We start from the raw sequence: 27,120 nt of genomic DNA on the forward strand, positions 1-27,120 counted from the left end.
ACTCTTTTCATCAGAGCGCTGACAATCTCCAGAATAACACCAGAGACACTGAAGCTATTCCCAGTAAAATGAACAGGAAACACCAGTAGTTCCTTCCTTATTTAATAGTAAATCAAAAAGGATCAGAGTCAAAGGGTTTCAATCACCACATCAACAACATATGTCGCAAGACGTAGTTAACAACACCACTGTCTTCCGCTTTGGCAATTGTAATCCTCAAGGTTTCAGATACTAAACTCCTTTAACAAGTCCTACAAATACGGCAAAGTGTAGCTAGCCCACTACCACTTTCTGCTCTGGTAATAATATTCCACAGGTTTCAAACAAGTATTCCTTCATGCTTATTTTCATAACGGTAATGTGTGGACCTTCACTGCATTTCGCTCTCTCTTGTCCTAATCAGTGTTCAATTAGTTGGTACCAAGAAACAGAAGGAGCGAACACTAAGCCGTACTAGAGAAGCCTCTCCACTACTGCGCCCGCTCGCTAAAATGTCCCGATCTCGTTCTGAGGCCGAACGCTGCAATCTACAACGCGGCACGAGCCGCCAGCAAAATAGAAACGCACACTAGGAAACGTGCGCGTGAATCACCGTACCTTCCCAAAGTACAGCGCCCAACTTCTTAGAAGCGCTAAGGAACTAGTCGTCTGATCATCATCCGGAAACTCGACTCCTCGAGGGAACAAACAATTCAGAATAACGCACAATGCCAGGTCAGTCCTGCCCTCTATACATAGAGTACCGCTTGCCATGGCTTCATGGGAAATGTAGTTCAAAGGCCAGGCAGGTGCGGCTGGTCTAGATCCTGACACAGGTAGGGGGTCATAACCCGTTAATGATATGTTGTATTTGTAGGCACCTCAGACACTGGCTACCAGACATCTCTTACTCAGTTTGTAGTTCCGGAAAGGTAATCAGCCTGGCCTCTCTCCAGACAATCCACACCGTTGAGATGTCCAGGATATCCCACTTCCTGTAACCCTTGATATTCCTAAGTTCTTTCAGCACCTCAGATGCCCACAGAGGGGTCAAAAACATGATCCATCCCTTTCATCCCAAGCGCTTCACATCCATCTGCCATATCCAGAGCACCTGTGTCCTTGGCACTGGGAGTCCTCTCAGGACCTTCCCCCCATTTAGGTAGTACAGGTTTCCCGGGGATCCATCTCTCTCCTATCCGCCAGGGAGAGCTCTACCTGATCTGAGAACATCCAGTCATTTGCCACTACTAATTAAGCTGCCCAGTAGTAGAGTCTTATATTTTGCAAAGCAATGCCCCCATCCAAGGTCTTTCTGTTCTGCATTTTCAGAGCCACTCGTGGGGCCCTTCATTCCAGAGCAGAGTTCTTGTGACTTCGTCTACCTTTCCAAAGAAACAGTCTGGCACGACGTAGGAAGTATTTTGAAGAACATATATGAATTTTGGGAGATTTATCATTTTAAACAGTGCAGCCTTGCCCAGTAGGAACAGTTGGAGGTGCTGCCAGTAACCCACATACTGCTTGTCCGCCTCGAAACTCCTACCCAATTTGACCTGTAAGAAGGACGTGCGATCCGATGTGACATAGTTATATTCCGCCAGGTAAGATGTCATTTGCGCAAAGGCTATCACATCCTCCCAGCCCAGATGCCAGCTCAGGTCCTTAATCTGGGCATCTCTCCAGATCCAGCTGGCCAGTGGTTCAAGGGCCACTGCGAACAATAAGGGGGACAGTGGACTGTTGTGTGCCTCTCCCAATCTTTATGTCCCTAACAGCACTCAGTTTACTCTCTCTCGGCCATAGGATACTGATATAACAGTTTGACCAATACCACGAAGGGAACCCCAAATCCCATCGATCCCAGGCCCACAGATTCCAGAAATTTCCATCACAGAAATGTGAAGAAAATGGGTTGGTCAACATTTGAAGTTTGCACGGGATTCAGGATAAAAAAAAAAACTGGTGAGAGCCACCAAGTCACCCCACCCGGGATTGCCCTGGGTGTCTAGTTTTAAAATATGTGCAAGTTTGCTACGTTTCTCTAGGTGCTGGCTGAGCTAGGACCCAAAATCCACAGCTACCCACTTTGTAAAAAAAGTGTCAGATTTGAGTGGGGAAATGTGATGTATCCATGTTGGGTTTTGGGCTGTTTCCTGTTGTAGACACTAGGCATAACCGCACAAGTTAGGTACCATTTTTAGGGGGAGACTTAAGGGAATGCCCAGGTGGAAGAAAGGTTTTGGATCCCCACAGATTCCAAAACTTTTCATCAAAGAGATGTGAGGAAAATGTGATTTTTTTGTTTTGTCAAAATTTTAGGTTTGTAAGGGATGCTGGGTGAAACCTCATGTGAGAGTCACACAAGTCATCCCACCCTGCATTCCCCCAGGTTATATTATAAGGTTTATAAAGCGCATAGCCGCCCCAACAATGGAGCTTTCCATCGCTGGACCCAGAGGACAAACAAACTGCAGCTTGTGACATCCCAAAAGAAAGGGGTGAGGGGTTAGATGGAGAAAAGCCACATTTTAAAGGGTTTCCTGGAAAGCAGATGATTTTGGATGTTCTTAATGGAGAGAGGGAGTGAGTTCCAGAGAAATGGGGCCAGTGCATGGAAAGATCAGCCCCCTGCTCTTACACTCTGGGCACATGGAGCATTGGCCAAGTTAAGGTCGGCTGAGCGCAAGGGTCGCAATTGTTGCTAGGCTGAAATGTGCTTGCACAGGATGGGGGTCGCCTGGGAGTGAAACATATTATGGGTGATGCAAAGTTAAATGTATAGGTTGAACAGGATAGGAAACAAGGAAGAGCCCTGAGGAACGCCTTGGTGTAGCGTGTGAGGTTAGGAGCTATGCAGGAGAGAGATGACCTGGAAGGAGCGCTCAGATTGGAAGGAAGCGAACTAAGACAGTGCGGCACCTTCTATGCCAATGCCCTGCAAGTACACAAGTAGAATTTTATGGGACACCATATCAAATGCGGCACTCAAGTCAAGCAGGATCAGAGCTGAGGATCTGCCTTCATCCAGGGCTCTATAAAGTTGCTCGGTAGCCGCAAGAAGATCGGATTCCGTGCTGTGCGCAGGCCTGAAACCATTTTGAGATAAGTCCAAGATACAATTGTCTTCTACGAACTTGGTCAGAAAGCTATTGACGTATCGCTCCTTTACCATGACAAGAAAAGGCAGGAGGGAGATGGGGTGAAAATGTTCAGGCTTTGAGACATCCAGAGACGGTTTCTTAAGGCAGGGGATCAAGGAAGGAGACAGAAAATTAAAATACCTTCCACTTTGGTCCAGTCCTCAAACGCTGTCTGGTGAGCAAAGCGAATAAGCTCTATCCACTCTAAATGACATCCCTTAATCCAGCTTTCTGTCCACCTATGTCTCCATCCTTTAAGCCCATCATGCATCCATCCATCTATCCATCTTTTCATGTTTCCTTCCACCCATACATCCATCCTTTCACCCTTCCATCCTTCCACCCTCTCATCATTACAGGCTTGCATCCATTCTTCTACTCACAGTTCCAACCATTCCTCCATACTTTTACCCAATTCATCCATTTGTTTTCATCCATCCAGCAATTCACCCTCCTTTTATCAATCCACCAATTCATCCTTTCACCCTTCCATTCAGCAGTCTATTAATCCATCCACCCATTAATCCAGCCTTTCATCATTACAGACACTTTCTATCACCTACCCATTTAAATCTTGTTTTCCCCTTCCATCCATCTGTCCTTTTATCCTTGCATTCTTCCTTTCATCCACAGTGTGTTTCTTATTTTTATATGTCCTTCCTTTTGCTCTTCATTGCCAACTGCTTTCCCACTCTCTTTCATTCCCTCTCTTTTTCTCTTAATTTCTTTGCTGTGGTTAACTCCTGATCGCTGTGTTGTTCATCATGTTTTCCTTTCCTTTTGATTTTTGAATAGCTTTTGTCTGCAGAGCTGCAGCCACGACAGAGCCATAAATAACTAAAAGTGTCAACATCACCACCGCTTAAGCTGTGAAAGAGGGGGGTTTACGACGCCACTGTGTGGGATGACTTTAGCCTGCTTCCATTGGCCGGGCACAGAGGTGATAGACAGAGAGAGGTTGACCAGTTCTAGACAGGTAGAAAGAAGGAGGTCGTGCAGCTTAATGAAAAGAGCAGGTTTAAGCGGATTTTCGGATTTCACTTGGCTGCAAAGGGTTTGAAAGACAGGCAGACACAAGGGGGCAGCAAACTGAGCAGAGCCACAGGATTGTTGCCCACTGGCAGTGCCAAATCATCTGACCTCTCATCGGAGGGAAAGGGCAAGTGAATGTCCTCTGTCTTGCCAGTAAAATAATCTGCTAGTTTATTGCCGTGTGCACTGGAGGTTTCAATAGGGTCTGGTGATAGCACTGGTTTCGAGAGGCTATTCACTAAACGACAAATGTCTGTAACAGGGTTGTTGCTGCTGCTGATTTTGTTAGCAAAGTGTTCTTCTGCCCTGGATTGCATGATCAGTTTATGATGGCTGATCTGTATTGAATTTTTAGTGAAGGTTCGTATGCTTTCCTCCCAGAGCTTTCTAAACCTTACAGAGCTTTTATGCCAAGATAAGGGCCACATTGAACCAAGGGGCAGCATGTTTCTTCTTAACAGAGCATCGTTTTGAAGCGCTTTTTCGCACCAATCCGTCGCACAGCATTTCCAAGCCTCTTCTGGCAATTTATCCAACAGTTACACCATCATTTTTTACAGCTTCTCAACCTAGTCACATTATCCATTCATGCTAATTTCATTTATTTGCATATTTCCTCAAACGGGATGTTAAAGTCATTTTCCAGGTTTCTTATGTTGTCACCGTGTCCATCCGGACCTCTTGGTAAAAACACGAGTAAAACATTCTTCGTTCAGGGCAGTGTTTATTTGTAAAAAACCCAATGCATTTCGTGCATTATATGCACTTTTTCAGGGGTCACTATAAAAAATGGTAAACAATAATCAAATTGTGGATTTCGTAATTTTACATAAATACATGAAAACGAGCACCTACTCTCAATGCGCAAATCTAAACTGTTATAAAGCATATCACTATTTGCTCCTCATTATAAGGCTGCTGGTGAACTATCTTTGGGGCCCAGAGTTAATGTCTTATGTTCTTAGCTTGCCGGTCACATTTAGAAAACATTTGCAAAAACCATCGCCATGAACATGGCATTCGAGACTTTAAACTGCCGTTTAACCTCTCCCCTCTAACTGACACCCTCAGAGGACTAGCATTGACCCCTCTTGTTTGTAATCTAACTGCGTGAGCAATTCAGTGCTTGTTGTGAAAAGCGCATATGCCAAACGATTAACCTTAATTATTTACTTCAGTATTACAATCATAGCACTCTGTTCACATACCTGCGCTGAACTATTTAAAACAATCTGTTCCTCTTTCTCGCGGCTGCAACTCTTCACATTAATCCTTCCTTTGTGTCACTGCCATTAACCTTCACTGTGGGCCCGCCCAACATTCAACTCATTACAAAATCGCGCGCTGTTTGTGTTTCAATCGTTAGCCAGGGGCGGCTGGTGACATTTGAAAGTGGTGGGGCGTAAAAGTTCAGGATGAGCGGCATGTAGCGAGCGAGCGAAGCATACCTTCTAATTACACTTCCACCACACCCATCCATCCTGAATCCATGACATTCATCCATCCTGCATCAATGACATTCATCCATCCATCCTGCATCCATGATTCATCCATCCATCCTGCATCTATGACATTCATCCATCCATCCTGAATCAATGATTCATCCATCCATCCATCCATCCTGCATCAATGACATTCATCCATTCATCCTGAATCCATGACATCCATCTATCCTGCATCAATGACATTCATCCATCCATCCTGAATCCATGACATCCATCCATCCTGCATCCATGATTCATCCATCCATCTATCCATCCTGAATCAATGACATTCATCCATCCATCCTGCATCAATGACATTCATCCATCCATCCATCCTGCATCAATGACATTCATCCATCCATCCTGAATCAATGACATTCATCCATCCATCTATCCATCCTGAATCAATGACATGCATCCATCCATCCATCCATCCTGCATCAATGACATTCATCCATCCATCCTGCATCCTGCATCCATGACATTCATCCATCCACCTGCAGCCATGAATTCAAACTCTCCCACATGACATTCATCATCAATAGAATTCAATTCATCCATTCTCGCAGCCACCAGGACCACCCCCCCCCCCTCTCCCTCCCCCCATTCACCAGTATCCCCGGCAGGTTGCTGTGCCTGATATCCACCAGCGGATGCCGCAGTGTATTTGTATTTTTCATGTCATAACAATAAGCTATGGTCACTTTAAAACCAAACAGTGGCCCTAACATTCCGTGCCCCCACCTTCCTACTTGCCCCAATGTATCATTATATATGAGACTACTCGCTTTGCATATCTCTGCTTTCATTATGTAAAGCGATTCGCCGCCCATCAGGTCAGGTTTATGTCCTGCAAATGCCTAAAAGATACTTATTGTATAGGTGGACACTTCAGTTCGTGGATTTATTACTGAAACAATAGCCCTGGTACCAGCCAATCAAACCGCAGAGAGAACAGCTCGCCAGCTGTGAAACCCCAGGTGCAGATAGTTCTTGCCAGTACTGATGTAACCATAGAAACACAGCCTTCCGCGCTCTGATGTTAAGGCAATAAATTTCACGTTACATCACAGGAGGGTCTGTGGTTTTTTAAACAATTATGGTTATACATGAACCTTCTTTACCCTTAACCCTCCTCCTCGCAGTGGGACATTTTGTGTGATGAGGGAGCGCTGCGTTTCAACACACAGACGGGAGGCAGGATCACCACCAAAGGTACAGCCCCTCTAAGCCAATCCTGGCAGCGCCAGGGCATGGCTATTCTTCGCCCGTAGCACGCCCATTAGGAGCCCAAAGGGCTCCTAATGGGCATGCGCAAACAGGTCAAAACAGGTCAAAACACAAGTGCGCATGCGTGGGCACGGTGCCCTCCGTCCCCACTCCTGCGCACTTTTGTTGTGGTGATGCCTGTTGCCCCCCACTGGTCTGACAATCATGTTAGTCAACATGACGCGGACCGGGCGGTCCGGCGTCATGTTGACTGACATGATTGTCAGTTCAACCTCGGCGTCTTTAAACTTAAGTAAACTGAGAGTTTACTTAAGTTCAAAGACGCCGAGGGAGCTGCGGGCGGGGGGGCTACGCCCCCACGCCCCAATGGACGCACCGCGCCTGTGACGTTAGCTTCCTATCTATCGGTGCTCGCAAACTGCATATCCCACAATCCCTTGTACCCTTATTTTAACTTCCAATTTTAGCATATAGTATAAAACCTCCTATTTTCGATCAAATGAACATTGTCCTGACAGAATCGCGATGTTAAGTCCGAATGAGTTCATTATTGCAATCTTCTCTTGTCAATTTCAAATGTCTAAATCTTTTGGGTGCACTCTCGTAAAAGGGCATTCTTTGTGAATCAGCAATCATGGGGGACGGGATGCACTCCTATATTTCACACTTTCCTCATAATAATCCAAAACTTTTTTCATTTCCATCTTTTTGCGTGCAGACTTCTTAATTGAGGCCTGCCTAACAGAAATACAAACATCTAAGGTGGAGATGAGCCAGAGTTGCAAAGAGGTGTTTGCAGTCTCTGTGTCAGGGGCCAACTGGTGGTGGCTTGAATAAACTGGCCACATTTATGGAGTTCAAGATTGTGCCAAGGGCATTTGAAGATCGGGTTGTGTGAACAGATATATGCGCTTGTCAGGGTAGACACATGACTGTGAGATCATAAAATGGTCGGTCCAGGTGATTGGTGGAGGTGTAGCAGTCCGTAAAAAGCTGCGATTGGAAAAGACCGGGTCTAGGAGGTGGCTAGCAGAGTGTGTGGTGCCAGTGACTAATTGGATAAGCTGCATGGCAGCGATGTTGTCTATAAAACTAGTAATATCACTGTCATCAGTGGCGTCCAGATGAAGATTAAGATCCCCAAGGATGTTAAAGTTGGCTAGTTTGATGGCCAGTGGTGCAATAAAATTAGTCAGCACCTCTCTGAAGACTATATAAGGGCCTGGGGGACAGTAAGTTAATCAAAACCCTGAAAAAGTAAAATTATTGTTCAAAGACAATTTGAAGAGATAGCTTTTGCAATCTGTGATGGTACATTGAGACAGGCTACAGATGAATGTACCTTTGTAGAACACGGCAGTGCCGCCTCCACTGCTACTGGTTCTGTTAAAATTCTTTAGGTCATAACCAGGGGGCAGCACTAAAGCAGGTTCTGCTACCAAGGACTGGCCCAGTCAAGTTTCTGTAAAAAAAAAAGAATGACCAGTGAATTGTCCTGGCAGGGGTGGTTTCTGACTACGGGCACTGGGGTGTTGACTCCCTGTACTCGTTGTTCCAGTTGCCCCCATATACAAATATAATTTAAAATATGAAAATATTAAATGATTGAAAACGTTTTTTTTGTTTGTTCTGGGTGTGTTACTTTTATTTCAGCAGGGGCGGCCTTAGGCATGTGCAAGCTGTGCACCTGCACAGGGCCGCCAAACCCCAGGGGCCGCCACGCCAATAAATATCCCTAATATATTAATCCTCTGAGGATTGATGCATTTATCCGTGGCAGCCCCTGGCATGGATTTGGTGGCCTCCGGCTCTGTTCCACTTCCAAACACACTGACCCCCCCCCCTCTTCACTGGCCTCCGCGCCTCTGTTACTCCAGGGGGGGCCCTACCTATGCACCCTGCCCAGGGCCGCCATGAGCCTAGAGCCGCCCCTGATTCCAGGCACCCGCCGGTGGATAGAGTTACTGTGCTCACTGCAGGCTGGCCGTGGGTGCAGTCATTAGGAGTGCCCGCGGGGTGGGGCTTAATTACTGAGAGCACGGCAGTTTGGCTCTACTGTGCACTTAAGTGAAGTGTGCATGTCAGTTTGGACCAGTGTTTGTCCATGACCAACCCAACATGGGCACTGGAGGCCTCTCCTTTTTACACAACTTAGTGAGCGGGGGTTCACAGTTGCAGCTTCCCCGACCTCCTGAAGAACACTGGTTGTGCCTGCTACAACCAAGCCAGGTAATGCTTTCATGCTGTCTGTTTATATAAACAGCAAGGAAGCAGCCTCTGGATTGGATCAAGGATGAGAGTAGGCCTAGTTCTAATAGTCTCTTGAAAGCATGGGCCTGGGAAAGTTGGGCTCACACAATGTGGCCAGTCACTGTATGGCTTTATTTTATTTTATGCAGTAATTGCCCATTTTCTGTGCTTTGCTGTAGTCTTTAATGCATTCCACTTCATGTCCAGGTCATTGCTCATGAGGCGAGCGCAGGTGTAAAAGACGAGGGCTAAGCCTGATTGAGAGACTTACTGAAAGTTACCAGCCCTGACGTTTGCCAGCATCTTCATCCATGGCTGTTTCGGGGTAAGTAAAGTCCTGAATCAATCATGATTACAGGGACATTTATCACCAGCCCTCTCATCAATCAATTAATGACAGTTAACATTCCGTAAAAGAAGATAATTTTTGTTCTGCCTTCTGCCTATGAAATTGGTCTCCCATGTACAAAAGTCACAGTCTTGGAGCAAGAGATTGTGCCTCTGGCATTCGAAATTCATTAGCATAAATTAGGTAGATTTTTCTGACAGAATAAAACAAGCATTTGCAATGCAATAGGTCTCGCATTTATGCGAGACCTATTGCATTGCAAATGGTAGGCATCACGAAACGGGAGGGAGGGAGAATGCACGGACAACTTGCGAGAAGGCATGGACAACGGGAGGGTGGGCGAGAAGGTACGGACAACGGGAGAGAGGGGGGAGTAAAGAAGGCACAACAGCCCGTTGTGCCAGCAGTAGGAGAACGTCATTAAAGAAATTAGTGCTCACAGTCCAAATAACACATACCATGTAACAACCGAAGTAAAGGGGCCAGTTGCCATGGGAGGTGACAAATGAAGAGGAGGTAGTTCTAAGGAGGTACTTACAAGCCTATCGACGAAATAGAAGCCAGCATTTAGGACAGACAATGACACAAGCCAATGACAAATATGGGTGGAGAGGGGGCGGAGCTTGTATTCACCTACTCCTCTACAATAAGTTTCGCAGAGCAGCGCATGTGCGCTCGCTCTAGGCTCGACCTAAAAACATTCAGCTCTACACAAAAACAGATGTCCCTTACAAAATCATTTATTTCACATTTTCCTTGTTTTTATTGTAACTGCGGTTTTGCATCCCTCTCCCATTATTCAATATTCTTCAAGCATGATAAATACACATTTAGAAAAACAGCCATGTTCCATTATCTCAAAACCTTTGCCCATAGCTTTCAAGTATAAAATAACTAGAGCAAAAAGCACCAGCTACAATTTCCCTTTGCGTTTTCAGAATAAAAATATCACACATAGGACCTTATTTACTACAAATGGTGCAACACCACAAGCTATCTTGCTGCGCCGAGCTGCGTCATTTTAAAAGCACAGGGATGCGTCGTATTAACAACATATGAGGCATCGGTGTGCTTTGTCCTGGGTTGGCACACAATTGGCTACCATGCTCCAGTACAGGCACCCTTGTGTTGCGGGATGATTGTTATTGTGCAGGAAGGGATGCCTTCCTTCCGGCACAAAAACAATAATTGTTGGCATTTTCCTATTACTATCCGAGTTGCAGAATTCAGCAAACATAGAAAGTGGAAAAAACGAGGAGAAATAAAAGCATTTCTCCTCGTTGTCCTGCCGAGCCGTAGCGTTCTGACTCATTCCTAGCTTTACAAAACGTTGTAAATCTGGGAATGTGTCAGGTTCCATGGATATTGTGTGGGAACACCCATTGCAACACCCATTGAACGCCCCTTTCTCACAGAGTAATGCGTGAAAGGGGCCCATATTTGCAAGGCCTTGAAAAGTCAGGCAGGGTGACTTTAAGTGGCCTTGTAAATATGGGCAAGCCCATTGCCCTACCGATGTGTTGAAAAAGTGACGCACCAGCGGCGCAATGAGCTTGTAAATGAGGCCCATAGTGCTCAACTCTGCATACGCCACAATACAGAAACTATTTCCCTTACACTGTACAGTCTAGGAAGAATGACCGTCCAGATTGTTGTTGAGACACGAAGCCTTCTCTGTAGGCCCTGCTTCCATCCCTTTTTGTTTCCTTTCCGATAGCACAGTAGAGGCTGGGTGTTGTGCTGCTCGGAGGATCGTGTCCCTTCCACCCGCTACAGCTAAATCCCAATACATCTGATGGTGCTCTGCTCTTGTTTGTCTCACCCAGCACTGTGCTATGGCATGGCAGCACCCACAGCTTTAGTGGGTCCTTGCTTCATCGAGCTGGCAGCATGTGCTGTCATACAGACATATAAGTGTTAGAAGTTTGCGAGCCACGGAGTTCGTTCTGCATTTAAAAACAGCAGAAAAAAGAACTAAGAGGTAAAAACAAATGCTTAACAAGAGGAAAGACAAATAATAACTATTTTCTAACTGATTTGTACAAAGTGAAAACAGAAAAGCGGGATAAATCAAGGCTTCCGCACTTGTGTTATTTTGTGCAAATATTTTATTTCACCAAAACTCTTTTTTCTTCATTTTCACCTATGATGGCACTTTCAAATATGAGAGTTCAGGCTGCCAATTGTACAAATCTATTCCTTTCTCAGCGCAGTGTCTTATTAATGTCAAAGGTTCTACATGTTAAAGTAATACACTTTTTGAACTTTGAAGAGACTTTCATATTTTAGGTCATGTCTATTGTATGATTTACATACCAAATATTCCCAGGACTCGGCTCATGCACTGGCTCTAAGATCCAAGCCGGACTCTTGGCTCAGCTCTCACTTGTTGGCTCGCCCATCTATAATAAATGTCCTTCAATCTGGCTACAGACACTTGCTCTCATGTCCTGGGAATTGGGTCACCATATGCCTCTCACATGTTACTTATCATACAGATGCATCTGCCTGCATGGCAATGACTACACTTGTTATGCGATCATCAATGTAACATGAACATCTTTCAGTTTTACCAGTCAGATGTATTTCAGAGAGAAAGCAGTGTGTGCAGGTAAGATAATTAAAACCCTTACTTGTTACACTGTACAATTGGCAGACTATAGTAACTGTTGACCATATTTAATGCAGTAAGATATGTGACAGTTTTTAATATTTTTAAATATATTTAGACTACATGTTCACAATGGTTTTATAAACCATTTTGCTTTCTCAAATGCTCTTTATAATGCTCTATTTACTGCTTTTTTTCTGAATTTTCTTGGGAGAAATTTTTGTCTATCCGGCTTGCTAACTTCACACGCTATCAACATAGCACTCATTCACAACTTTTACACCTCACCACTTTCAACTGTCACCATCCGCCACTGTTGTGGATAAAATCAAAGATATCAGCGGGGTGTCTAACCAGAGAGCGGCAATTAATCCTGTAGAACTTGTACTCAGTGAACTGGGGTGGGGTCTGCAAGGTTTGGGAAGTTTGGGAAAGCTGCCTAATGGTAGGACCAGATGAGCTGACCCTGAAACCACAGGTCCTGCAACTGAACAGGGTCTAGTTTTCAAAAAGGTGCAAGTGTTCTACGTTCCCTTAGCTGCCGGCTGAGCTATGTCCCAAAATCCACAGCTACATACTTTGTGAGAAAAGAACAATTTTGAGTGGAAAAATGTGATGTAGCCATGTTGCGCTTTGGGCCATTTCCTGTTGCGGGCACTAGGCCTACCCACACAAGTGAGGTACTATTTTTATAGGGAGACATATGGGAGCAGAGAACAGACAAACATTTGTTATTGCCAAATGGATTTTGCTGCTTTTGTGCCTTCCAAATGTAAGGCAATGTGTAAGAAAGAAGACATTTTGCAAAATCCCCTCCAAATCATATGCTAGTACGGGTACCCACAAATGTACAAATACCATTGCTCCTAAGCTCCATATCTTATGCACATTTTAGAAATACATAGATTTCCTTGATACCTATTTTTCACTCTACATATTTCACCATATGAATTGGTCTATTCTCGGTAGTCTACACTATATATTCTCACAACCAGAAGGGTATTGCATACATAATGGTGTACTGCTTTTCCAAATTGCCCACCATAACAAAAAGTTACAGATGAAAAGGTTGTCCCAAATGGACTTTTTTCCAAATCATTTTCAATATTTTTTTATTTCAACATTAAGTTTCTTTGGGAAAATCTTGAGGGATCTACCCATATGACATGCTCTCTGAATTTGGAATTTTGTCTACCTGGATCACCCAAAGGTTTCACACTGATTTCCACCAAATACTGGAGGTGGGTTGAGGGCACAAAAATAGGAATAATGGACTACTTCTTTGAAAAATGACACAACCGTGGTCAAATATTCTTTTTTTTATTCATCTATGTATGTTCCTGAAAGCTGGGGAGATAGTAACTTGAGCACAGTAACCCATTAGTTGAGGCCATGTTTAGGAAAAAAAACAGGCACTTTAATCCAGGGCACTTTTTGCCTATTTTCCCCCAAAACTCAAAATGTAGCTTTGTATTGCCTATTTTCCTGCTCCCCTCCAGGGGAATCCACAAACTCTAGGTTTCTTTCGAATCCTTGGGATTTTGGAAAAAAGGACACATTTGCATTGGATGACTATTGTGGAAAAAAAGGTATGCAACCCTAAGCGCGAAGTACCCCAAATAGCCAGAGAAGTGCACCACACTAAAGGCCCGGCACTTAAGGGGTTAATGAGCATGATTTGGAATGAGGGTTCTGTAGTTTTAGTTTATTTGGTAATTATTAAGATGTATACAAGGTTGGGTCTTTGTGCTGTGTGAATGCTTTGTGAGTATTCGGGACGTGATAGAATAACATAATTGTAACTTTAGTTAAATCTAAAAATAACGTACATTTAATAAAACATAACATTCTTTTAGTGGAGACAACAATAATCACAATAAAAATAGTCACTAGAAAATACAATACCCACATAATATATTAATAAAGACTTATAATACATTGTTGTATCAATTATTAAGCAGTGTCTTTAATTTAATACATTGCCATGTTAATATTGTAAGCATTTTGTAATAATTTTTATATTTTTGTATACAACAGTTACATTTCAGTTTTTATTTTTTACTGTTAAACACTTCACTGCAAGCGAAGAAACAAAGTTTAACCGGTTTGGTAGAAGCAGCTGCACTCTGATTAGTTACCAGTAACAAGGTGCTCACTCCCAGGGCCACCCGCACAGAGATGCCTCAATAGTTAAAGTTATCAACAAGGAAGGAGAAGCACTCCTAAATGCATACAGACCAACTGGGTAATCTGATCAACATCAAATTTATTTAATCTGGATGTACACAAGAAAAGCACAGATTAGACCAGAAGAACAAATATGGACATCACAAGTTGTATATATTATGAAAGCTTCATTCTTTATGTCTTTGCTTCAGCTTAAAAGCATGGACAAGGACACCTTCAACGGTTTGACTTCTAGTAGCTTTCGCCCATGGCGATGAGCCCTTTTTTTTTATATTCGAGTCTTTCTGGAGATCTGGGCAGCAACTTTCACTGTGAGTGACAGCATTCTGCACTTTCACAAGGGCCATATCCATTCACAAAGTTGTTTTCTTCAGTGCCAGGGACACATTGCTGTCAATGGCAATGTGAGCTTTTTTGAGATCAATAAAATATTTTTGTTTTTAGCCAATGTTATTGTTTTAAATGAGGGCCTGTCAGTTTCTTCGAGAATAACGTTTTTCAAAAACCCTAACGAAACAAGCATTGACAAACCAAATGCTTGGCAGCCTACGCCAGACCTATTGACTTTTCCAATGCTTTTATTTTTTTAGATTCGAGAAATCGAGGCAGTGGAGGTATTGGGCTTGGGTTTGACAGGCATCTAGGTGAGTCACTAGTGCTATGGCTTCCATGAATTTCACAACTTGTACATACCTAAAATTCCCTACAAGCATCTACCTTTGGCTGAATCTCTCAATTTCTGCCAATTAGATAAAAAAAGGTCTACCGCCCAGCATTCTTACATGTCTCCTAATCAAAACATACCCTAACTGTGTGGTTGGCCTACTGCCTGGGACAAGAAAGGCCCTAAAAGGCAAAGTGACAACATTACATTTTCTCCTTCGGATTTTAATTATATCAAGTATGTGGGTAGCCTAGCCCTGGCTGGCCTCTTGGGTAACCTACCTATCTCAGACATTTTTAAAAACTAGAAACCATGGACGGTCCGGGTGGTGTCATTTGTGCCGATGTGAGAAGTTGGCCTGATAGGTAGTGTTTCCAATTCTGGAACCACTGGTTATCAGTCCAAACAAACCCCAAAGATGTCAGGTTGTAAGTCAACCTTGTAGACAAGCTATCCTAATGGTAGCATGGACTAAGCAGCCTTAAAGGCTTAACTTAAGAGGTCGTGTTAAGCGAGCTTGTTTTACCACATACAATCCTGTAATCAAATGAAAGGACACCACACAAGTATATATTATAAAAATATATGTATTTATTTCTAAATTACTCCCCAGTACTCTTTATGAGGAAAGGGGCACAAGCGTTAAATCAAAAGCACTGTTACACATATAAAGTTGCACGTTTATGGATGAGGGCCGGTGGCCACTCAGACCATATATTAAAAAAGTGGTATAAGTAACACTTATCGAACAATGGTTAGGCCTAGGGCCTAGAGATTCGCTGGGAGCAGTCAGGACAAGCAATGAAGAAGTCGGGAGTAGCCCACAGGAGACGGGTGCAGCACGGAAAGTGCGGCGCGCACCAATGCACTGTCAATGGTGCGTAAAAGTCAGTTAAAGTGAATTAAAAGATACTTCCGCTGAACCTAGGAACACAAAACTTTAGACACAGACCCTAGAGGTGTGTACCAGTGTAAAGACACCGGCGTTGCAAAGTTACCTCACCCACAGGCCGTGGGTGCACAGGGTCGAAGTGGCGTCGGGTTCTGTCACGCAGGTTCTTGGTGCTTGGAGCTGTTGCAGCTGCAGGCGCTGTGAAGCAGAAGTGTCCGGTGCGATCCAAGGGTGGATCGATGTAGAAAAGTACCTGAAAGCAGAGGGGACAGAGTCTGGGTCACTCAGCAGTGACCAGGGTGGAACCAGGACGGAACCAGGCAATGTCGGGCGCAATCAGGCGGTTGTCGATAGGCTTCTCTCCGCTGTCACGTGGGCTCTGGGGCATCTGCGACGTCCAGGAGCAGGTCACGATCTGTCCCACGTAGGCTCTCGCCGTCAGCACCGTCGGCTTGAAGATTGTAGCAAACAGCACTTGGCAAAAGCAATCCACGCGGAACCGGGAGATTGCTTATCACTCGAACCAGGAGGGTCAGAGTGGGTGCTCCTTTTCACAGGAGCTGGTGCAGATCTGGAGCAACCAGAAAAGCAAGTCGGATTTCAAAGTTCGTCGGCACAGGGGCCACAAGCCAGCTGGCAAGTGACCGGGCCAACGCGTCGAGCGCACACAAGCAGAAGGGCCCCACGCAGCACTCAGCGAGTGTGGAGGGGTGAGCTTTGGTGCAAGTGGAGCTCGGGGCTGGGGCTTCTCAAACCCCGGTGTACAGCTTCGAGGGTCACTCGTGGGCCGCACGGTCAGCGTCTCGTGGCCTTTTCAAGATGGCGTGCCCCACGCTTCCGGTCGCCTCCACGGGTCTCAGCTCTGCAGGGACTGTGGATCGGGCAGGTAGAAGGCAGGCAAGCTTGATTTCGTCGATCTCTGTCGCTCGAGTTCCGGCGGGAACTGCAACAAAGCAAGGGTCGAGGGCTGGATGGTGCCTGTTTGCACAGGGTGGTCACTCCTTGACCACAAGGGAGATTCTTCAGTCTTCTCACGTCGTGTAGAAAGTCGAAGGGTCCAGATTTCGTTTCTTATGTTTCTTCAGGATGATCTGAGGTCCGTTGGGACTGCTCCCCCTCTTATTCGAATCTAGGGGGTTGGACATCCTGCTAGGTCCCCTCCTATGGGTGGGACCCAGGAAGGGGGTGGTTACACCCCTCTCCTTTGATCCTGGCCGCGCTGGGACAGGGGCTGGGAGGCCCCAGAACCGGTTTGGCCGGATCCTGCAAGGGGCAGCCTTGTGCTCCCCAGGCAGTGTCTGGTTTCATTGAAACCTCCCTACTCCAATCCACTATCTCCTGTCTGGGGTGGTTTGACACCGCCCTGTGACAGGAAACTCTTTGTCCAGGCCTCCTCTGCCGGGTCTCGGTCAGCAGCAGGAGGTCAGACCCGTGTCTGTGGCAGGGGCATCCATTTTGTGGATCTGAGGCTCATTTTAAATCAACCGCGTTTCAGTAAAGTAACATGTCTTCTCCCTCTAGAAGGGTGGAATGCTACCCCCGTCGCCAGAACTGGCGAGGGGGTAGTATTCCAATTCGTATGACACCTTACACGACATGTTTTGATAAAGCCAAACCAAAGTTGCTATATAACCGCAAGGATTATAAGGCGCTTAAGAGTATATGGTATGGCGTTATCCCGGATCAGCTTAGGGAGTTGTTCCCGACAGCTGCAGACAGGCTCAGCTCATGCCAGAGCACCATCTCACATAAAACCACGCACTCTGCCTCCAGGATTGATGAGGCCTTCCATAGGAGTGGCTTACAGGCTATATATGTGTCCAGATATAGGTTTAGATATAGGTATACTATATCTAAGCAAGGGGTGATTACACCCACTTGCCCCAGCTGAGTGATCAGCCAGTTGTGTCAATTTAAGAACCAGCCAGGGGTGGCAAAAGCTATGCTTCAGCCCCTGGTAGGCCTTGGTGGCACCTATGCCCTGGGCACCTATAGTGCATGGTACAGGGGCTGACAAGGAGTCCATTTCCAATTGTGGTATGTACCTATAGCACATGTATTACAAATTTAGAGAGAGAACAGCAGGCTGGGGGTCTGATTAGCAGGCCCACAGCCTCAGTAAGTCGAAAACCAGTGAAGCAAAAAGCAAAAATTGGGGTGACCATAGGATAGCAGACCCTACTCTCCTACATAACCCCCCCCCAAACGCAGGGACATTAAACTTAACCTTGACCAGATAAGTCTTCATGTTCTAAGTGGAAGTACCTGGAGAGACCATCTGCATTACCATGGTCAGTCCCTGGGCGGTGCTCCACTGTAAAGTCCATCCCCTGTAGGGAAATGGACCACCTGAGCAGTTTGGGATTTTCACCCTTCATCAGATTTAGCCACAAGAGGGGCTTATGGTCTGTCTGAATTAGGAAGTGAGTACCAAACAAGTATGGCCTCAACTTCTTCAGGGCCCAAACCACAGCAAAGGCCTCCCTCTCAATAGCTGACCAACGTTTCTCCCTGGGGGTCAGCCTTCTGCTAATAAAAGCAATGGGCTGGTCTTGACCATCTTGATTAAGTTGTGAAAGCACAGCTCCCACCCCCAACTCAGAAGCATCTGTCTGTACAATGAACTGTTTGGAGTAGTCAGGACTCTTCAGGATAGGTGCAGAGCACATGGCCTTCTTCAGGTCATCAAATGCCTTTTGACAGCTAACTGTCCACTGAACCTTTTTGGGCATCTTCTTGGATGTCAAGTCATTCAATGGTGTCACAATGGACCCATAGTTCTTTACAAATTTTCTGTAATACCCAGTCAGGCCCAAGAAGGCTCTGACTTGTGTCTGGGTAGTTGGAGGAGTCCAGTCCTGTATGGTCTGGATCTTGCTCTCCAGTGGTTGAACTTGACCCCCACCTACTAGGTGGCCCAAGTACACAACCTTGCTCTGCCCTATCTGGCACTTAGTAGCCTTGATAGTCAGGCCTGCCTTTTGCAGGGCCTCCAGAACCTTCTTCAGGTGGATCAGGTGATCCTCCCAGGTGGAGCTAAAGACAGCAATATCATCTAGATATGCTGCGCAAAAGTCATCCAACCCAGCAAGGACTTGGTTCACCAACCTTTGGAAAGTGGCAGGTGCATTCTTCAAACCAAAGGGCATTACCACAAACTGATAATGTCCACTAGGGGTAGAGAATGCTGTTTTGGCTTTTGACTCTTCAGCTAGTCTGATTTGCCAGTAGCCAGCTGTCAAATCAAATGTGCTCAGAAACTTGGCAGAAGCCAATTTATCAATGAGCTCATCTGCTCTTGGAATGGGATGAGCATCTGTCCTAGTGACAGCATTGAGACCTCTGTAGTCCACACAAAACCTCATTTCTCTCTTCCCATCTTTGGTATGAGGTTTTGGCACAAGGACCACTGGGCTAGCCCATGGGCTCTCTGATGGCTCAATCACTCCAAGCTCCAACATCTTTTGCACCTCAGCCTTTATACAATCCCTGACATGGTCAGGTTGCCTGTAGATCTTATTCTTCACAGGCAGATTGTCACCAGTATCCACCTCATGGGTGCACCAGTTAGTCTGACTGGGTGTGAGTGAAAACAAATGTCTGTGGGCCTGCAACACCTGTCTGCAGTCCACCTGTTGCTGCTCAGTGAGGCTGCCTGCCAAGGCTACTCCATCAACTGAACCATCATCAGGGTTCTGGGAAAGCAGGTCTGGGAGAGGGTCACTCTCTTCCTCCTGTTCCCCATCTGTGGCCATGAGGAGACTCATGTCCTCCCTGTCAACAAATGCTTTCAAACGATTGACATGGAGCACCCTGTGGGGGCTCCTAGGGGTGCCAAAGTCAACCAAGTAGGTGACTTCTCCCTTCTTTTCAATGATAGGGTAGGGTCCAGTCCATTGGTCCTGGAGAGCTGCTGGCCCCACTGGGTCCAACACCCACACCTTCTGCCCTGGCTGGTACTCAACCAGAACAGCCTTTTGGTCATGCCAGGCTTTCTGTAATTCCTGACTTGCCTCAAGGTTTTTGGATGCTCTCTCCATGTATTCAGCCATCCTGGAGCGGAGACCAAGTACATAGTCCACAATGTCTAGTTTAGGCTTTTTGAGAGGTAACTCCCATCCTTCCTTCACCAAACTCAATGGACCTCTTACAGGGTGGCCAAACAAAAGTTCAAAAGGGCTGTAGCCAACCCCCTTCTGTGGGACCTCTCTGTAAGCAAAGAGCAAGCAGGGTAAAAGGATGTCCCATTTCCGCCTAAGCTTCTCTGGTAAACCTTTTATCATTCCCTTTAGGGTCTTGTTGAACCTTTCCACAAGCCCATTGCACTGTGGATGGTAGGGTGTGGTAAACTTATAGTTTACTCCACACTCTTTCCACATGGCTTTTAAGTATCCAGACATAAAGTTGGTACCTCTGTCTGAAAGAACCTCCTTTGGAAAGCCCACTCTTGAGAAAACTGCAATGAGGGCTTTTGCCACCACAGGAGCTGTGGTGGTCCTCAGGGGAATTGCTTCTGGGTACCTGGTGGCATGATCCACTACCACCAGTATAAATCTGTGCCCAGATGCTGTTTGAGGATCCATGGGACCCACAATGTCTATTCCAACTCTTTCAAAGGGTACCCCCACCACAGGTAGTGGTATCAGGGGGGCCTTTGTTGTGCCACCTGACTTACCACTGGCTTGGCAAGTGACACAGGAGCGACAAAACTCCTTGACATTTTCTGACATGTGAGGCCAGTGAAAGTGTGGAACAAGCCTGTCCCAAGTCTTATTCTGGCCTAAGTGTCCTGCAAGGGGAATATCATGGGCCAAGGTAAGAAGGAAGCCCCTAAACTTCAAAGGTATAACCAACCTCCTGGTTGTGCCAGGCTTGGGGTCTCTAGCCTCTGAATAAAGGAGTCCTTCATCCCAATACACTTTATGGGTACCTTGAGCATTCCCTGCAGCCTCAGCAGCAGCTTGCTGTCTGAGGGGTTCAAGTGAAGGGCAATCTAATTGGGCCTGCCCCAGGTCTGCCCTTGAGGGTCCCCCTGTCCCCAGAAACTCAACCTGATCAGGTTCAAGCTCCTCTGAGACAGTCTCCTCTTGGACTGCAGAATCAGTTTCCTGTGAAACCTGATCCTCAACCTGGGGCAAGTGGGAAGGCACAGCCTTAACCCTCTTGCTTCTTCTCTTGGGTTGTGGTTGGTCTATTGTTTCAAGATCCACCACTGGTTCAGGAAGGCACTTCTTAGCCTGAGACCTTGTCACTGCAAGGACATGAGCTGAAATCCCTAGCATTTCTGCATGAGTCCTGTACTCCACTTCTGACCAAACTGAGCTTTCAAGATCATTGCCTAACAGACAGTCTACTGGGAGGTCTGCACTCACAACAACTTTCTTTAGGCCATCTACCCCTCCCCAGGAGAAGTTCACAACAGCCACACTATGGGAAGTAGTGGAGTTGCTTGCATTGGTCACTAGGTAACTTTCACCTAGTACAATTTGTCCAGGGTCCACAAAGCCAGGTGCCACCATTGTGACACTGGCACAAGTGTCCCTGTAGGCCTGAGCCAGTTTCTCATTAATTAAGGGAGTCTGCCTATATTTGCCCAGGTTACTGGGGCTTACTGCAGTGGGCAAAGATATGTCCACATCATATAGGAGAACTGCCTGTGTGGGGATTCTGACTAGGCCAGATTCCACCTCAGTACCCAGGGTCAACCCTACTAAACCCTTTGGCTGTGTACCACCACTGCTGACTGTACTAGGGGGTGCAGTTGCTTTAGGAGCTGCAGTGGTGGGGACTGGATTTTTCTTAGTGCATTCACTGCCCCAGTGTGAAACTGATTTGCAGGTATTACACCAAGGTTTCTTTGGGCCATCGTTCTTCTTTTTCTTGTTTCCATTTTGGGAACCCCCCTCCTTATTGCTAGTTTGGGGGCCTGAAGACTTCTTCTGGTCCTTTTCTTTATCTTTCTGATTCCCACCCTTCTGGTCTGTTTTCTTCTGGTCACCTTGGTTCTGGTTTTTCTGCTTAATCCTTGTTCTGACCCATTTGTCTGCCTTCTTTCCCAATTCTTGGGGAGAGGTCAAATCAGAGTCAACAAGGTATTGATGCAACAGCTGGTTCTGACAGTTATTAAGGATCTGTTCTCTCATCATAAGATTGTACAATCCTGTATAGTCTGAAACTTTACTTCCCTGCAGCCAACCCTCCAGAGCCTTAGTGGCACAATCTACAAAATCAGTCCAGTCCTGAGTCTGTGCTTTTTGGGTGTCTCTGAACAACAACCTGTATTGCTCAGTGGTTAGGCCAAACCCTTCAATAAGAGCACTCTTCAGAACAGAGTAGTTTTTGGCATCCTCAGGTCTAACAGTGAGGAGCCTGTCCCTCCCTTTCTCAGAAAAGGAGTACCATAAAATTGCTGCCCACTGATCCTCAGGGACCTGCTGTACCATGCAGGCCCTCTCAAGAGCAGTCATCCATTTGTGGATATCATCCCCTTCCTTGTAGGGGGCACAATTTTTGTCAGGTTTCTATTGTCATAGGCCCTGTCTTTTTCTTTAGGAACTTTGCTGCCACCAGTGGCATCTAAGCCACACAATTTTCTCTCTCTTGCTAAAGCAAGTTTAGCTTGAGCCAAGGCTACCTCTTCCCTTTCTATTTGGAGTTGGACAGCCCTCATCCTGGCCCTATGCTCTTTTCTCTGGGAGGAAGTCATTCCTCTTTGAGATTCTCTTGAGGCACTAGAAAGGTGAGAGTCCCTTGACAGAGATCTCTCCCTTCTATTACCTGGGAGAATTTGGTTATGAGATCTGGAGTGGTGCTGGCCCTCTCCATTCCCATGTAGGTCCAAGTTGGCCTGGTTAAGCCTGGCAACCTGTACCTGGTTTCCCCCCTGATCCTGATCTTCAGGCTCATCTAAATCAGAGCCTTCTTCTTCTTCTTCCTCCTCCACTACATCATCTTGAAGATCCTCATTCTCAGGGGAGTTTATCCCTTCCTCTGTTTCTAAGGGAGTCTGACTCACCTTATCTAGGTCATCCTTTTCTAGGAGAGCTACTAGGGAAGGAATGGTAGGGCCTCTGCCCTTTTTTAGCCCCCTGGCTGTGCACAAGGCACTCAGGTCTTTGTGGCTAAGGTTGTCATATCTGGATGTTGTCCCTATAGGATCAACTATTACAGGAGCAGAGCCTGAAGCTCTACCTGTATCAGACATGACTGCTAGTGAGGTGTAAGTGGTGCACTTACCTACACTAAGTGGTTTCCTACTGTACCTTGCTAGTGAGTTGTAGTCAGGGTGTGCTAATCCCTTTAATCTACAACTACTAAGTTCAGTAGAACTTAATATGCTAAGCTTTTGATTTATATGTACCTAGAGGTACTTGATGTGATCTTTCAATTTGATAAAGATTGCAATGGTAAAACAAACAGCAAGCTCAAATCCGCACCGCTGCACACCAATGTGAGAAGTTGGCCTGATAGGTAGTGTTTCCAATTCTGGAACCACTGGTTATCAGTCCAAACAAACCCCAAAGATGTCAGGTTGTAAGTCAACCTTGTAGACAAGCTATCCTAATGGTAGCATGGACTAAGCAGCCTTAAAGGCTTAACTTAAGAGGTCGTGTTAAGCGAGCTTGTTTTACCACATACAATCCTGTAATCAAATGAAAGGACACCACACAAGTATATATTATAAAAATATATGTATTTATTTCTAAATTACTCCCCAGTACTCTTTATGAGGAAAGGGGCACAAGCGTTAAATCAAAAGCACTGTTACACATATAACGTTGCACGTTTATGGATGAGGGCGGGTGGCCACTCAGACCATATATTAAAAAAGTGGTATAAGTAACACTTATCGAACAATGGTTAGGCCTAGGGCCTAGAGATTCGCTGGGAGCAGTCAGGACAAGCAATGAAGAAGTCGGGAGTAGCCCACAGGAGACGGGTGCAGCACGGAAAGTGCGGCGCGCACCAATGCACTGTCAATGGTGCGTAAAAGTCAGTTAAAGTGAATTAAAAGATACTTCCGCTGAACCTAGGAACACAAAACTTTAGACACAGACCCTAGAGGTGTGTACCAGTGTAAAGACACCGGCGTTGCAAAGTTACCTCACCCACAGGCCGTGGGTGCACAGGGTCGAAGTGGCGTCGGGTTCTGTCACGCAGGTTCTTGGTGCTTGGAGCTGTTGCAGCTGCAGGCGCTGTGAAGCAGAAGTGTCCGGTGCGATCCAAGGGTGGATCGATGTAGAAAAGTACCTGAAAGCAGAGGGGACAGAGTCTGGGTCACTCAGCAGTGACCAGGGTGGAACCAGGACGGAACCAGGCAATGTCGGGCGCAATCAGGCGGTTGTCGATAGGCTTCTCTCCGCTGTCACGTGGGCTCTGGGGCATCTGCGACGTCCAGGAGCAGGTCACGATCTGTCCCACGTAGGCTCTCGCCGTCAGCACCGTCGGCTTGAAGATTGTAGCAAACAGCACTTGGCAAAAGCAATCCACGCGGAACCGGGAGATTGCTTATCACTCGAACCAGGAGGGTCAGAGTGGGTGCTCCTTTTCACAGGAGCTGGTGCAGATCTGGAGCAACCAGAAAAGCAAGTCGGATTTCAAAGTTCGTCGGCACAGGGGCCACAAGCCAGCTGGCAAGTGACCGGGCCAACGCGTCGAGCGCACACAAGCAGAAGGGCCCCACGCAGCACTCAGCGAGTGTGGAGGGGTGAGCTTTGGTGCAAGTGGAGCTCGGGGCTGGGGCTTCTCAAACCCCGGTGTACAGCTTCGAGGGTCACTCGTGGGCCGCACGGTCAGCGTCTCGTGGCCTTTTCAAGATGGCGTGCCCCACGCTTCCGGTCGCCTCCACGGGTCTCAGCTCTGCAGGGACTGTGGATCGGGCAGGTAGAAGGCAGGCAAGCTTGATCTCGTCGATCTCTGTCGCTCGAGTTCCGGCGGGAACTGCAACAAAGCAAGGGTCGAGGGCTGGATGGTGCCTGTTTGCACAGGGTGGTCACTCCTTGACCACAAGGGAGATTCTTCAGTCTTCTCACGTCGTGTAGAAAGTCGAAGGGTCCAGATTTCGTTTCTTATGTTTCTTCAGGATGATCTGAGGTCCGTTGGGACTGCTCCCCCTCTTATTCGAATCTAGGGGGTTGGACATCCTGCTAGGTCCCCTCCTATGGGTGTGACCCAGGAAGGGGGTGGTTACACCCCTCTCCTTTGATCCTGGCCGCGCTGGGACAGGGGCTGGGAGGCCCCAGAACCGGTTTGGCCGGATCCTGCAAGGGGCAGCCTTGTGCTCCCCAGGCAGTGTCTGGTTTCATTGAAACCTCCCTACTCCAATCCACTATCTCCTGTCTGGGGTGGTTTGACACCGCCCTGTGACAGGAAACTCTTTGTCCAGGCCTCCTCTGCCGGGTCTCGGTCAGCAGCAGGAGGTCAGACCCGTGTCTGTGGCAGGGGCATCCATTTTGTGGATCTGAGGCTCATTTTAAATCAACCGCGTTTCAGTAAAGTAACATGTCTTCTCCCTCTAGAAGGGTGGAATGCTACCCCCGTCGCCAGAACTGGCGAGGGGGTAGTATTCCAATTCGTATGACACCTTACACGACATGTTTTGATAAAGCCAAACCAAAGTTGCTATATAACCGCGAGGATTATAAGGCGCTTAAGAGTATATGGTATGGCGTTATCCCGGATCAGCTTAGGGAGTTGTTCCCGACAGCTGCAGACAGGCTCAGCTCATGCCAGAGCACCATCTCACATAAAACCACGCACTCTGCCTCCAGGATTGATGAGGCCTTCCATAGGAGTGGCTTACAGGCTATATATGTGTCCAGATATAGGTTTAGATATAGGTATACTATATCTAAGCAAGGGGTGATTACACCCACTTGCCCCAGCTGAGTGATCAGCCAGTTGTGTCAATTTAAGAACCAGCCAGGGGTGGCAAAAGCTATGCTTCAGCCCCTGGTAGGCCTTGGTGGCACCTATGCCCTGGGCACCTATAGTGCATGGTACAGGGGCTGACAAGGAGTCCATTTCCAATTGTGGTATGTACCTATAGCACATGTATTACAAATTTAGAGAGAGAACAGCAGGCTGGGGGTCTGATTAGCAGGCCCACAGCCTCAGTAAGTCGAAAACCAGTGAAGCAAAAAGCAAAAATTGGGGTGACCATAGGATAGCAGACCCTACTCTCCTACAGCCGATCTCACTATGTTTCCTTACCTAGAATACCTTATATCATAACTATGCCTAAAATAATTCAAATTCGTTTTACTGTCAATGGGATGGGGGGCTGCTGTATTTGAGCCCATAGTCAGATGACACCCACTGAATTCTAACCCAGAAAAATTGTCAATAATATGCGAAACAAATCCAACTTCCTTGCATTTTCCATTATGGATGAAATAGGGCCCTGGGCCGGCGAATACGTAGAAAAATTTACCAGCCCCAGGATTTTTTTAACACCTTATTATTAGGTTTAAAGCAGTTAGATTATTCATTAAAACCCTACAGTATTTTTACACGTAGTCAATAATCATAGGTACTGCGTTCACCTTGTCAGCTAATTCCCCTGTTGGCAGTTTGATACTCATCCCTCCCGGGGCACAATCGGTACCATCCTCTCAAGAATTGACATATCAGTGGGGGCAGCACATGGGGTCCTCCTGTAAACATTCCATTTGCCTCAAACCCTCTCCCACTTCCTGGGACTTGGTTCTGTTGGGTAAGACAGGTTATTTGAACAATGCTCATAGATGCAAGTGAAAACAAATCAGCTCTCTGATACAGGGACTAGTATTTAGTGAGAAATCAATTGCTCAAAACACGGAAGAACAGAGTTATAAGTTCAAAAGTGTTGTATTGTACATATTAATAAATTATTGCTTCTATACAAAACCGAATTACTTCATTCGTGGATTAATTATACATACATAGCAGGACCGTCATACACAATTTTTGTGACTTTTTGTGAAAGAGTGCCCAGTGAACAAGATAATATATACAGTGTGGGAAATTGAATCTATACAAATGTATATACAGGTACAGTTGGAGTTTGGTCAGATGATGTTTTGATCTCAACCAAGGATTCCTGTGATTACTGTGGGAATCCTGGTGATTCTGAACCTATGGACGAATCCATAGGTTCTTCCGTGTTTTGAGCAATTGATTTCTCACTAAATACTAGTCCCTGTATCAGAGAGCTGCTTTGTTTTCACTTGCATCTATGAGCATTGTTCAAATAACCTGTCTTACCCAACAGAACCAATTTTTTGTTAAACTGTTACATACCCAGGTTCTGAGGGACACC

This window comes from Lissotriton vulgaris, chromosome 2_1 (assembly GCF_964263255.1).
Source record: "Lissotriton vulgaris chromosome 2_1, aLisVul1.2, whole genome shotgun sequence".
In the NCBI taxonomy this organism is placed as follows: Eukaryota; Metazoa; Chordata; class Amphibia; order Caudata; family Salamandridae; genus Lissotriton; species Lissotriton vulgaris.